Genomic DNA, 13531 nt, shown 5'->3' with positions numbered 1-13531 from the left:
AGCTTCTGCAAGATCAAAGTTAGAGTGGGTTCTGCTGAGATAGCTTTAATGTTTTTTCCAGCTCGTTCAGAAGGGCCTGTGGCAGGTGCAATCAGGAGACAGAACAAATGAAGCAACGGCAGGGGACCATCCTGAGTGCGTGTTTGGGAGCACATGTAAGATTCCCCAAGAATCTTAAAAAGGTTACATTCTAAGAAGTTTTATTTTCAAGTGGCAAAATTTGAAAGTTGCTTTTTGGAAATGTTGGCAGGTGTCTTGAAAATGGGCAAATGAAATATTTCCAACCCAAAAGAGTGAAATGTGTTTATCTGAGGGGATCGCAGGGGTCGGTCCAAGAAAGACATCTGCTCAGACCCAGCTGGAAGAGACACCTGTGGGAGCCCTTGCCCTGAAATCAGGGGGAATAACGGTTGCCTTCCTGGAGAGGGCAGAGCGGCCGTCTTGTCGGTGGTGGAGTGACGCTGACTGCACCGACAGTGACAGCGGCAATCCATCATGTCATCAGCTGGTGAGGGACGTGGGGCGACGCGCTGCAAGGGGGACACTTAACCCCTGCAAGCCTCGGTCTCCCGCTGCGCCTCACACAACCTCTGTCATGTACGAGGTCCCGGCAGAGTGACAGTAAGTCCATGAGGGCCCACAATCTGCCATCACGACGCACACCAGGCTGCCTCTGACACCATGAAACTGGATCGCGACGAGCCTGTGAGACAGGGCCTTCATTACGTGCCATGTAAAGACATTTGAAAGGTCTTGGGCGAGACCGTGGTTTCTTGCCAGGCCGAGAGGGCTGGGCAGCTGACGCCGCCGTCCACTGGGCCCGGGACTCTCCAGGCTGGAATTGAGCTGGACGCGGCTTCTGTAGCCACATCTGCCTCGCAGGCTGCAGCTTCCAGACACCTGCAGTCAGCACGTGTTGCTGAAAAATCAGCCCCTGCCCCCGGGATTTTGGGCAACACACACACGTGTTGCATTCTCATCTGTATTGTTATGGAGACGCATCTACGTGTTGACCAATTTTGTAGATATTTTATTTTTATCTGCAGTAGACAAATAGTACTACACCAGGCATGGAAAGTGCTTTTGGGTGCTACGTAGCATTTTATCATGTCATCTAGAAAAACCTAAACCATGGGGAAGGCAGCCATCACAACTTGTGTGAGTGAGTGACATTGGGGATGTTATTTCAAACTCCTAAGATCGCAGGCACCTGGCTGTGACCCCCACTGACACACACATGTTATAAACATGAAATAAATAAGTTTCTCTTCTAACTTTTTCTAGATTGTGTGTGTGTGTGTTTTAATAATTTCTTCCTGCTCTTTTGTTAAATTATAGCAAGCTTTTCTTGGGTTAAGATTAAGAAAAGAAAAAAGCTGTCTAGTTGAATAGTAATATGTTCTTTCATGTATATTCAAGAAGAGGATCTTTTCACACCTTGGTGAAATTAGCATATATTTAAATACTAATGAGTTGCCAGTGACTGGTTAGGAATATCAAGAGTGACCTGCACGGTTACAGGACCCGAGGAAACAGTTCTAATCGGAGAGACACCTGACGGGACGGGACTGAGGCAGGGTTTCATTTCACAAGATGCTATACCGGGTCCCAGGCAGCATGAAGGTGGCAAAGGATGTAAGTCTTCCTCGGGAAAAAGGTGCCTCCACTGAGACCACGGGGCCAGGTGAGAAGGAAAAGCAGCCCTGGGCGTGAGCTGGCTTCCTGCTACTTTGGGCACTCACTGGGCTTGTGGAAGGGTTTTCCCACCACCATTTTACTTGCAGAAGACCCATTCCACCCATTCCACTGGATTAATGATGTCTGTGCATGATGTCTCACCGCACGGAAAGTTAAAGTTTAATTTAAAGATACACTAGAAGAAGAATTTTTTTAATGTTCTACTTCCCTGAGGTGTTGGAGATAACCCGATTTTCTCATGTTGTTGCATCACTGGCCTTGATCTAACATCCCCACATCCATGTCCTGATCCAACAGGGACCTGGCAGTGGGATCTGGACCCACCGTGGAACCTGACTGGGCCTCACATGTCCATCTGCCAATGCAGATCGTGGGCGACACTGCCGCGACGTCTCCCAGCTACAAACACCAAAGGCCTTCTATCAGCTCCTTGTCTCCTTTTCCTAGTGGCGGTTTCATGCCACCCAAAGCAATGATCTACTTTTGTTATTTCTAAGTTTAAAAATTGAATGAATTCTTAAATGTTTGGACATATAAGTTCAGAAATAGTATTTAAAACCCGACACTTGAAAGAAAAAATTAAAATTAGACCAAAAAATACTTTTTGAAATAGTAATTGACATCAAAGACAATTGTAATTATTTTTCATTTTTTTAAAATGTCTTTAAATGCATCTGTGGTTTGCAGTGTATCGTCATGTGCTCACTTAATTCCGTTTCTTTAAAGTTCACACAGTATCTGCGATCAGGCCGTATGTGCACAGGTATAGGATTTATAAAAACAGTAAAAGGGGGTGAAGTATTTTTTTCCATAGTTGAAAGTGTAAGTAAATTACAAATCTATAAAAATTATAACTATAAATAAATTATAAAAGCCTGTCTACTCACAGAAACACACGTCAGGAATCCTTGTGGAGCACACGGGGTACCTGCCCCGCCGGGGTGTCTCGCAGACATCACTTGCTTCACACAGATCTGGACAGGCGCTCTGGTTGTGCATTACACAGCGATCCTAGCTGTGGGCGGGGTGCTGCTGGGACCCAGAGTGGTTTCAGACCCAGGTCTCTACCTGTGTTCCTTAAGAAGAAACCAGGTTCTTTGGTGGGGAGGGGATGGGCGGACAGGAGTGAGGGAAGATTCTCTGTCAGCACATGGTAAAGTCAGTTCCATGTTTCCTACTTTCCCCCGGTTGGATTCTGCTAATGTTTGTTGAAATGCAGGAGCAACTCGTTAATAATGTTGGAGGGAAAACTCCACTGCCGACAAGTGTGTTCTGAAAATCCAGTGTTCACTGGACCAAATAGCCAGAGGGGAGAGATGGTGCAAGGAAAACCCACAGTGCATCTCAACTCAGAAGAGCCAGGGGCGATCCTGAGTCCAGCAGGGCTCTTTCTTGATCCTGAACAAGACCTTTGTTCTCTGCCCCTCCTCCCTACCCAGTGTTACTGTATGAGGTAAAAGGAACTGGGAGCTCTCCTTCTGACCATGGACATGAGGACACATTGCAAGCCTGACCCCAGTGAGGCAGGGCAGTGTGGAGGGGAGGAGACCCGTCAGGACACCCAGTCACCTGGGAGCCTGTCTTGACTACGTTTGATGATACCAGTTGGCCAGCAAGAGCCCAAGGGAGGAGCTCCCTCTCTGTCTACAGTGAGTCAGTGCCACCCTTGAGAGGTTCGACTTTGCTTTCCAAAGAGCATCTCTCTGTAAGGAAGTAATGGAGGTGATGTCTGAGTGGAGAGAAGAGCTTTTGCCATCAGTGCAAAGGTCCTGGGGCAGAAATAATCTGAATGGAGGTTTTGTAGACCCACTGAGAGGCCAGTGCAGCTGGGGCAGAGGGCCATGTGGGAAGCCGGATTCCAGCCACTCCGGGGAGCTGCTGAAGCCCTAGGAGCCAGGTTGGTATTTTCAGAAGAACCCTCTGGCTACCCCATGGGATGAGTTGTGGGGCAGAGCAGTGAGCTGGGAGTGGACAGGAGGGACCAGCAGAGCTCATGGAATGACTCAGATTCTGGAGACCTTTTGGAAGTGAGTCCAATAGGACCCCTTCAAAGGGATTGGGTCTGGATGAGCAGTGACAGCAAGAGAAGGGTTGCAACTGTCTCTTAAGTTGGGGCCTAAATGGACTTTGGGGGATGTGACTGTGTGCACCTGCCAGTGACTCCCCGGGGAGGGGGTGAATTCCACAGCTGGAGCATAACGGTGCTTAGCAGACGAGACAGAGCTCAGTTGCTGAGACAGAGAGACTGCCTCAATTTTGATTCGAAGGGAATACAGAGCACGTCTGATCAGTGTCCAGCGTGAGAAAGACAGCTTCTGCAGAGTGGAAGTGCCCACCATGCAGGACCACAAAGTCAGCTCCCCGCTCTTCCTCCTGCACTCGCGGCTTGTGTGGCGTCCCCCACACCCCTGGCCTTGGGGAGGACAGGTGGCATCTTCAGTCTGCAGTAACCTCTCAGAGCACCGGTATCAACCATGGGAAGGTAAACGTGGAGAGGAACCCTTCCTGGGCACCTGTGCTGCGGACCAGGGCCCTGGGGGTTCTTGCACATCAGTTGTACCTGATTTCAAAGTCACACAAGCACCACACACTGTGCCCCTAAAGTTCCTGCTGAAAAAGAGGGGAAGCAAATGTCCAGGGCCTCGCTTAGCCAAGACAAGCCCGAAGGACGTCACACACCCTCAGCGCCTGTGAGAAACCCAACACGGTGCCTGGCGAGTGGGGATTTCAGCCTGCTGGTGCCTCCTGGTGCCCACAGTGTGGCTCTCATCTCTTCTCCATCTCAGGTTTTCACATCCTTTCAGCCTGTGGATGCAGTGATGAGGTGGTCCAGGTGGAGGGAACCCGGAGAAGGTCCAAGTGCTGCTCTTCCATAACCTCAGAGGAGCGTCCCTGCCCCGATCACCCTGAAACCAAGCCTGCGAAGGCCGAGAACTCTCAGTGCTGAGCACCGAAGGTTCTGTGCCACAGGGAGCGCCCAGGAATGCCGTGTCCCACCTGCCTCGCTTGTCGGCTCCCCCGGCCCAGCTAAATCTGGGTAAAGGGGATCTAATATCAGTTCAACGTAGGGAGTGGGAGGGGATGGAGGCAGATGGGAAGAAAAATAACTGTGCTTTGAACACCGTGCTTGTCATTGGTCCTTTGTGACCAGGAGGCCTCAGTCCCTATCAGCCCTCCCTGGAAACTGAGCTGGTCTTAAACACCCAAGTCCTGGCGGTGCTTGGATGTGCACATCTCTGTGGTCCCGTGACAGGAGGGGCCCCACGTGGACTGACTTTTCAGGGGCCCCAGCAGGTGTCTTGGCCCCTCCCTCTCGTCTGTGGGGCTGTGAGCTGTGCGCACGCGCTCCCTGCAGTGAGTTCAAGGATAGGACTCATTGGCTTTAACAGACCCCCGGCCTTGAGAACCAGGGCGAGTTTCAGGACCGCAAGAGTCCTGGCCAGAGGCGGCTGTGAATGGCTGTGCCGCCTGCAGTGCTTGCCGCAGGCCCTTGTTGTCAGTTAAGGAGCGTTTTCCCGTTGAGGAGGAGCCCTCAGTTGTTTACCTGAGGAGCTGATCCATCACTCGAAAAGGGGCTCTTGGTGGGGCAGCGAGGTGATAGGAGTCAGCGGCATGCTGCTAAATTGCCTGGGAGGGCTCAAAACAGGCGCGAGATAAGGAGGGAGAGATTAAGTCAAGATGGCATCGCACGCTGTAGCCAAACACTCCAGCCCCGGGCGGGCGCTGACCTCGCGGCTGGCCACTTAATTTCCAGAGCCCAGCGCCGATCTTTTGTCACCTCTTTGCCCCGTATCAGACTTTCAGGAAACAAGACCCAGGAAAGCAGACGATCAGTAATGAGATCAGGAGATGTCATCCTAAGAGCAACGCGCTGCCGGCTTTGTTTGCAGAGGGCTGCTTGGCCCCAGCGGCTGGTCAGCCCAGATGGGGATGTGCGCGGCGTGACCCAGCGTGCGGACGCAGAGCCCGGGGGAGGCGCTGGGCAGAGGCGAAGCTCAGCCGGGAGACCACCTGGCCCCGTCCGCCCAGTGCAGGGGCCACCATGCTGCTTTGCAGCTGTGCCCTTCCTGGGACACTTCGTGGGGAGTCCCTGACACTGTGGCAAGTTGGGGTGCCCATGGGGCAAGAGCTGTGAACCAACAGACTCACACCTTCTCTGCAGGACGCAGGTGATGAAGGGCTGCATCCCCACCACGTCTGTGATGGAGACACTCCCTGGCCCCCACAGCAGGGGAGGCACACACACCTCCTCTATGCTCAGGTCCACGTCTCTCCAGGAGGGTGGGGACACCCACCCCTCCTCACAGGACACTAGGCACTGGCACCTGTTTAATATGATAACAAGCGTAGCCAGGCCTCTTCCAGACGATGCCGGGTGCCCATTACTCTGATGTGTGATGCCAGGTGTGCCTGCATCTCTGTGTTTGATGGAAGCACCAGCGGTCTTCTTCGTGTAGTGCTGGGCACGCCCGCAGCTCTACATGGCCTCCGCGTGAGAAGGGCGCCCCTGCTCCTCTGCGCGACTTGGACACCTCCGTTGTGTGATGCTAGTGACCTGCTCCTCTTTCACGTGCTGGTAGGGGACACCTCTCCACCTCCTGCACGATGACGGCCCACAGACAGCTCCTCTGCAGGAAAGTGGGCACAGCCCCTTGCCTCTGATCCGGGACACAGCCACACCTGCCCTGGCCGTGCGCGCCCGGCCCTCCTCTGTCTGACGACGCGCCTGCCCCTGCCTGCGCTCGGCGCACGCACGCGGCGCGGCCTTCCTCAGAAGGCCTGCCCAGGAGCTGCTGAAGCGTCGCTCGATCCTTTGTCTAAAACCACGCAGGAAGAAAAGTGGGCACGGGACAGAGGCGCTGCTCCTGAGTCCGCTGTGATAGGCTTTGGGGAGCAGCAGATGAAGCTGCCCCGTTATGAGCACAGTCCGTCTCCAAGAGGGAGCGCCCCTCATCTCCCCTGAAATGCTAACAGCGCACATAGAACGGCCACTCAGAGAGGATGAAGCCGCTCTACAAACGGATCGTTTCTTTAAGAATAACATTGTTCCCAGTCGCTCATCTACATTGTGGAAATTCAAAGCTGTCACTGAGGAGAGCGGGCCGTAAACCTGCTGCCCAGACCGATCGCCGTGTTAACACACCGGCACTTAGAGGACAATGCTTTATTCTGTGAATCACCATGATTTCTGACCCTTGAAGACTTCATTCCTAAAATAAGCCAGGTCTGTGTGTTCTGTCATTTCTAAGACGCATGAAGGGTGATCTGAAGTGAGCAGATTTCCTCTTCAACCCCCCAGAGTCTCCCCGGGCACTGCCTTCTTTGTCCGGCTTCTGCCCGGTGCTCCTGTTGGGCAGGGGGTTCTCGGCTTCGTGTGACTGTGAAACTGCTGTTTCTTCTAAGCACTTGGATGAGATGACATAATTTACAGGCTGTTTTTCGGAGCTGAGTCCACTGATGTGGCTGTGGCCACTGCAGGGAGGGGGTGGGGTGGGGAGAGCGGAGGGGCGACAGTGGGGGGAGGGGAGGGGACCCAGAGGCCAGGATCCCCTGACGGCTTCCTCCCCCAGCTGCCCCCTTCCCAACGGGTCCCTGTTACCAGTTTGAGCGAGGGGAAACCTCAGTTTACTCCCAACCGTCCAGAGGTCTCTGTTCGAGGAGAGCGTAGTTATTCAAAACTGCAGGCCGATTGAAAGAAGCATGGAGCCCCCAGGGGAGGCCCGCTGGCCTTTCAGTCCATTACGATTCCTGAGGCGGCCACAAAAGGAGATGGGCTTGCCGGAGTTAATGAGATTCCTCACCGAAAACCCTAACCTGGGTTAAAACTGAAAGAATGCTGATAGGGACGCTGCCGCGCACACTGCGGCAAGAGGTGCTCTGCTCAGATCAGCCGTGCGTGTTAGGAGGAGGAGAAAACCTGAGAAGACGGATGCCGGAGACAAAGCCTCTTAGATGAGGAGCGGCTGAAATAGGATAAAACAGACCATCTCACTTTTGTTTTTAATAGCATTCCAGGTACAAACCAACTAATGGCAGCAGAAGTTTAACATCACTGTAAAGGAGCATGACTGACCCACTGAGAAGGTACACAGTCAAATGTGTAGCGATGCCCTGATTATCCCTGTCTCCCCTCCGGCAAGTACCTGGCTCCTGAGCACGTGCGCTGGAACATTTTGTTTTATTACCTTGTGAGACAGCGGGATGAAGCCCTCCGCACCTGGGGAATTCACGCGTTCCGCCTTGCCCTACCAGGGCTCACACTGCATCTCGTGCTGGGCGCGTAATTATAACAGCGTTTAAAGGGAGCCCAGAAGAAAGATGGGTTCAAGTGCAAATTAATTTCAGATTATCACAACAAAGGCAATCCTATCTCAACAAGCGAGCCAGCAAAACTCTGGAAGGTCCCCAGGCCCCTCCCCTCCCCAACCTACAACAAAGACCCTTCAGCTCAAATTAAGCTAATGATCTCAAACAGCCCTCTGCCTACCTTTTTGGGGGATTTGCCTGTTTGCCCAGTTGAATGTGGCAAACCTGAAAAGGAGACCAAAAGGAGGGGGCGCGGGCCCAGGGAGAGGGGTGGGCGGACGGGGCAGCCTGGAAAGGTCAGGACTGCTCATCCATCAAGTGACAGCACAGACAGGCAGCGGCTTGGCGGGGCCTGCACAGCGTCAGGCTGTCCTGCTGGGCAGGGAGGAGCGGGCGCTCTGATGGCACTGCAAGGGCCCGGCTGTGTCTGAGCCTCTCCCACCGGCAGCCTCAGCGCGCAGGGCTTGGCTCACGTCTTCCCACTGGCGATCCGCACAGCTTTTACAGAAATCCAACGTCTCACTCCATCCTGTGGGGACCCGGGGAAGGGGGACTGGGCTGAGAACACTCGGGTCAAGCCTCATTACTTCCTCGTTACCTCTGCAGAAGCAGAGAGAGAGGGCTTCCATCCGGGGAGTGTGGCTGGGATGTCACCGGGCGCCTGTCTGGTTACTGCACAGCCGACCGTGGCGCGCGGCCGTGGTGGGACTCCCGCTCCTCGCCGGCGATGATCCCCTCATTACGGCTTTAGGGCCAGTGACGGCCGCGTGGCCCTGTGTCGGGAGGCAGGAGGGCTCCCCCACGGCCGCCGCCGTGGGGGCAGAGGGGAAAAACCACGCCTCTCAGAGCTGGCCCGATGACTCTGCACCAGCTGCCTTTGCCCCCTTTGATCTGGCTCTACCCCGAAGGCCAAGGCATTTGCCACAAACACAAGCGCAGCCTGGAAAGCGGGCCAGCAGCCAGGCGAGCCCGCCTCCCCTCCCAGGCCCGAGACCCCTGCCGCCCGCGGGCCGAGCTCCGGCCTCCAGCCTCCTCTGAGGAGAAGGGGCCTGGCGCTCCAGCTGGTCTTTCTTTCTCTTTTTGACTCAGTTTTGCCTCCAGTAGTGTTGGTGGCTGGTGGTGGGGCCCAGCTCCCAGGGGCTCCCGACTGGGTTCAGGAGGCAGGCGGTCAGGGATGGGGCCAGAGCAGCCACAGACCGAGAAGCGGCTCCAACACAGGCCCCACACGGGGGGCAAAGGGCCCCCTGCCGCTCAGAGGGGACAGGAGGCTCACCCTGCACCTTTGTGACACCCACTGGGGACATGCACGCTGGGGAAGAGCTGCAGGAACCTCACTGCTCCCAGCCCTGTCCCCACCCTTGTCCCGCTTCTGTCTCTGCTGAGACTCAGCCCCCAACCTCCCTCCCTCATCCTCCTCCAGTTTTAAAACAAACACTTTTACAACAAATACCGTAAGTGCAGTGAGGCCCCCCTGCAGCCCTGCTTCCCGGGGTCAGACCAGGAGGTGCGTTTCCCCAGACGCCTCCCCCCACCCCGCCCCGTCCTGATGCTGCCTGCCTCATGCCCGGTGCTCCTTTCCCACCATCCTCGACTTCTGGATTCTTCTCCCTCCCGCTCCAGGTGGAAAGGGGCCCGAGGAGTGGGGGAGGGGGAGAGGCATCCGTTCCCCAGCCTCTCCAGGAGGGCAGCCCAGCATTCGCACAGACACCCCTGCCAGGGGCTGGGACTGGGCTTCAGGGAGGGGCTGGCGCTGGAGGCCGGGTCGAGCTGCAGGCCCTGCGGGCTCAGCTGAGCTGCGGATGCGGGTGAGGGAGGGGGAGGCCAGGGCAGGCCTCAGGGACTGTGCCCAGACGCAGCGAAGTGAGGTCGATTTTGGTGTGAAGCCGGAGCCCCCCGGACCCTTTGCAAGAAATCCCGTCTCCTCCCGAGTCCTTCCTAACGGGGGGACCTACGTCACGAAATGAAGACCTCCTCCCGGAAGTCACTCGGTCCCTTGCTCCGTGCTCCCGGCCGAGGCCTGGCATTTGGGGCCCGGAGGGTGGGGCTGGCTCTGGCGGTGGGGCTGGTGGCGAGGGCAGCAGGGTTGGCGGAAATGAAATGCCTTCTCAGTGAAGAGGAGTGGAGGGTATAGACCAAATGGTGGGGGATCTCGGAAGCCCTGGGAGGCGCGCCCCAATCCCGGGTCCCCTTTTCACATCAGGAAAGGCCGGGCATGCCCTAGGAAGGGGCTCGAGGACTCGTCCTGTGGCCCCAGGGGCGCTGCCACTGACTCACCGTAGGCTTACAGCCCCCCCGCCCCCCAATCTCCACCCTCCTCACAGAGCTGGTGGCCAGAGCCTTGTCTGGGAACTGAGGCCAAAGCTGGCCCTTCCCCAGACAGAGAGCATGTCCTTGGGGCCTGAACCCAATGGCGTGTCCTTTGCGGGTCCATCTCCCTTCAGGAAGGACCCCGGTCTCCCTGCAGGGTGCCCCCCTATCACCACCAGGCCTGAGCACCCCCCACTGGCCGTGCTTCAGGATCAGCAGTGACCCCCTCTTCCCCTGAAGGCTCAGCCCGAGGCGCACGGGGATGGCAGGGGGTCCCGGGGATCTCGGCCCCCAGAGCCACAGGCCCGGCTCCAGGGGCGCCATTTCTGACTGAAGCAGGTCTAGGTGTGCGGGGATGAGACGCGATGCTGTGAACGGCCCCTGGGCTTCGAGACCTGCGTCACCTGTGATCTGGGACCTTAACCGACGGCCTCGGCTCACTCACCACGAAGACGCTCCTCCGTGTGCGGACACGCTCCTGGCCCCGCGTCCGCGCCGCTGCGCTCAGACAAGGGGAGAAGGCCTCCTCCTCTCACCAGGCTGTGTGAGCCCAAGGGCTTCTTTTTGTAAATTTAAAGCTGATATCAACAGTCACAGTGATGAATATAATCTTAATGAGGAAAATTGGGATGAAATAATTCCTTTCGTGAGTTAATGCTGGGGGTGCCTCAGTTGTAGCTCGGAAAAAGTGGGGGCTCACTGGCTTAACGTGGAGTCAGAATATCAGAGTGACATCAGGCGGCTTCACAGAAGCAGCTGTCAGGAGTGTGGGAGGAGCTGCTGACAGCCCCTCGTCCGTCTGTCCGACCTGTGTTTGCCGAGCGTCAGGGAGGGGCCCGCAGAGCTGCGGGCCGGGAGGCTGTGCCCTGCCCTGCGGAAGCCCCAGCCCCCAGCTGTCCACACTGCTTCGTGGTCTTGGATTCAGGCCAGAGCTCAAACTTTTATAAAATTTGGTGATATTCCCCCGAAACAACAGTCCAGAGGGAGGTGCCAGATGACACCACCCTCCAGCAGGCCTAAGACTTGCAGGCTGAGGCCCCCCAGGTCCGGGGCGGGGTTGTCCTGCCGCAGGAGCTGACCTCAGGGCCTGATGCGGCCCCCAGGGACCAGGGCTTCCGAGCACCCCCCCCCCCCACAGAAGGAGCGAGGGGATGGAAAGGCTATTGCGGGGTAAAGCTCAGAGGAGCCAAGGGGGTCGGGCGGAGATGGCGGGGGTCTGCGCGGGCTGTGGGGGCCTGTCGTCCTCACCGTCAGCCTACGTCCTGTCACCTTCCTGTCCCCTTCTGAATGTTCTCACTCAAAACTGCCTGCCATCAGGAGCCATGATTTTCAAAATTTGTTCTCAAATGAATTAGAGAAAATTCAGCTGCATTAAGCCACGCTTTAGACAGTAAAATCTCCCTTTCTTCGTTATGTCTCCACGTCTTCACAGCAGCCACGAACCCAGCACCAGGCGAACCTGGTGGCCCCACTAAGCTACCCAGATTCTGGGGCCCAGGTTCTGGAAGATTCTCCACTTTGAGAGTCTCCAGGTCTTTCCTCCTCCAGGGCGTTTGGGACCAGCCCCTCTCAGACGCCGTCCAGTTCCCGGGATCGGCCGTGTCCCACCCCGTCCTGTCCCTGGCTTGTAAAAGCCTCCTTCTGGGGCTCCGTTCCCTCCTTGAGGGACCTACCGTGGGCACAGCTGCACCCTTCCCACCTAGGGGGGGGCCCGCCAGGCCGCCGACGGGTGAATTCATGAATTTTACCTTCTAAACATGAGCCCAGAGCTTAGAGAGAACAGATCCGCTCTCATATGTAGCTTCTAGGATTGTGTATGGTGAGCAAAAGGGGCCTGAATTTACAGCATTTTAACGACCAATGGAGGCAGTGACCACGTTTGGCTCAAATCTCTAAGAAGGTATAGCCTGCAGCTGCGGCAGCAGGCGTCCAGCGGTCCCCAGTTCCCTAGTCACCTGCGGAGACCAAGCCACGCCTCCTTTGGTGAGCCACACCCACGGAGGACAGTCCGTGGGACGGGGCAGCTATCCGAGCCTTCGTGCCAAGCTGGGCCGCCGTCCCTCAGCCAGCAGAAGGCCTCAGACACCGTGACCAGAACGGAGAGCGGAGAAAAATCACAAAGTGGAAAGGAGATGAGCCGATTTGAATTAAAAAAAAAAAACACCGTGAATTAGCCTTATGTTATTACAGGGTATTATGCATTTCCTAATATTTTATTTTTATTATTTTGTTTTCCAGAATCCTAAGGCCATGTTTTGATGTTGGCAAAGTAGGTCGAGGGCTTGGTGCTCCACCTCCAAGCCCCAGAGAGAGGGCCCAGGCTCCCCGTGGGAACCAGCCAGCCACCGGTCTGTCTGTCTGTCTGTCTGTCTGCAGAGAGATGGAGCACATGGCGGGTGGGGGGAAGGAGGAAAGGAAGGAGGAAGACAGACAGGGAGCTGCATCAGGGTGACTGCCTCGTCCTCCCATGTCACTCAGCGTCACCAAGACCCCTTTGTAGAGCAGAGGTCACCTTCAGTGTCCGACGTCAGAACTCTGTTTTAACCTGTTTTTTCCTCCACTTTTTGGGTGATCACTGATGGAATCTTCGTTGCGTCTTGCCCCAGCCACCCACAGAGACGCTGACCTTCCTCAGACATCCACCACAGGCCCAGTGCCCACTTCAGCGAGATGCAGTCTCGCGATGCCTTCTCCAGGCCAGACCCGCACTTCCAGATGCTCTAGACAAGCAGTCGCAAAGCATGGCCCTGGAATCGGGCCCGTACGATGACGGTGGTGGACGCTGGTAGGAACAGCGCTGCCAACAGGCTTCATCCGGGAAGACGCTGAGACTCTGAAACAGACCCGGCGTGGGTACCACTGTCTTCACCAGAAAGCAGACGAACACCGGCGTGGCTGATGGGCGAACCCAGGAACACCTGCAGGGCTCCGCATGTGCGCTTTCTAACCAGGATCAATCAAGATGGAAAGTGTATGTTTCGACTTTGTGTGTTTTATCTAATCATTTTTGTTAGATTTACTATAAGATAGATGACTGTGTCTTACCGTCATTTTGATTCATTGTGAACATGATTTAAAGATTAATGACAATTGCCCGCAAGCTATGCACGTAGCAGTTAACCAGCATTTGCTTGTATGCATTTTCAAATGGTTTTTAGTTTGTGGAATACATTTATTCTGAATTTTCAGAAACAAATCTTTGAACGCGTGCCTCTTATTT

Source organism: Camelus dromedarius, chromosome 3 (assembly GCF_036321535.1).
Source record: "Camelus dromedarius isolate mCamDro1 chromosome 3, mCamDro1.pat, whole genome shotgun sequence".
In the NCBI taxonomy this organism is placed as follows: domain Eukaryota; kingdom Metazoa; phylum Chordata; class Mammalia; order Artiodactyla; family Camelidae; genus Camelus; species Camelus dromedarius.
The sequence above is the reverse complement of the archived record's forward strand: the minus strand, read 5'-3'. Positions refer to the sequence as shown.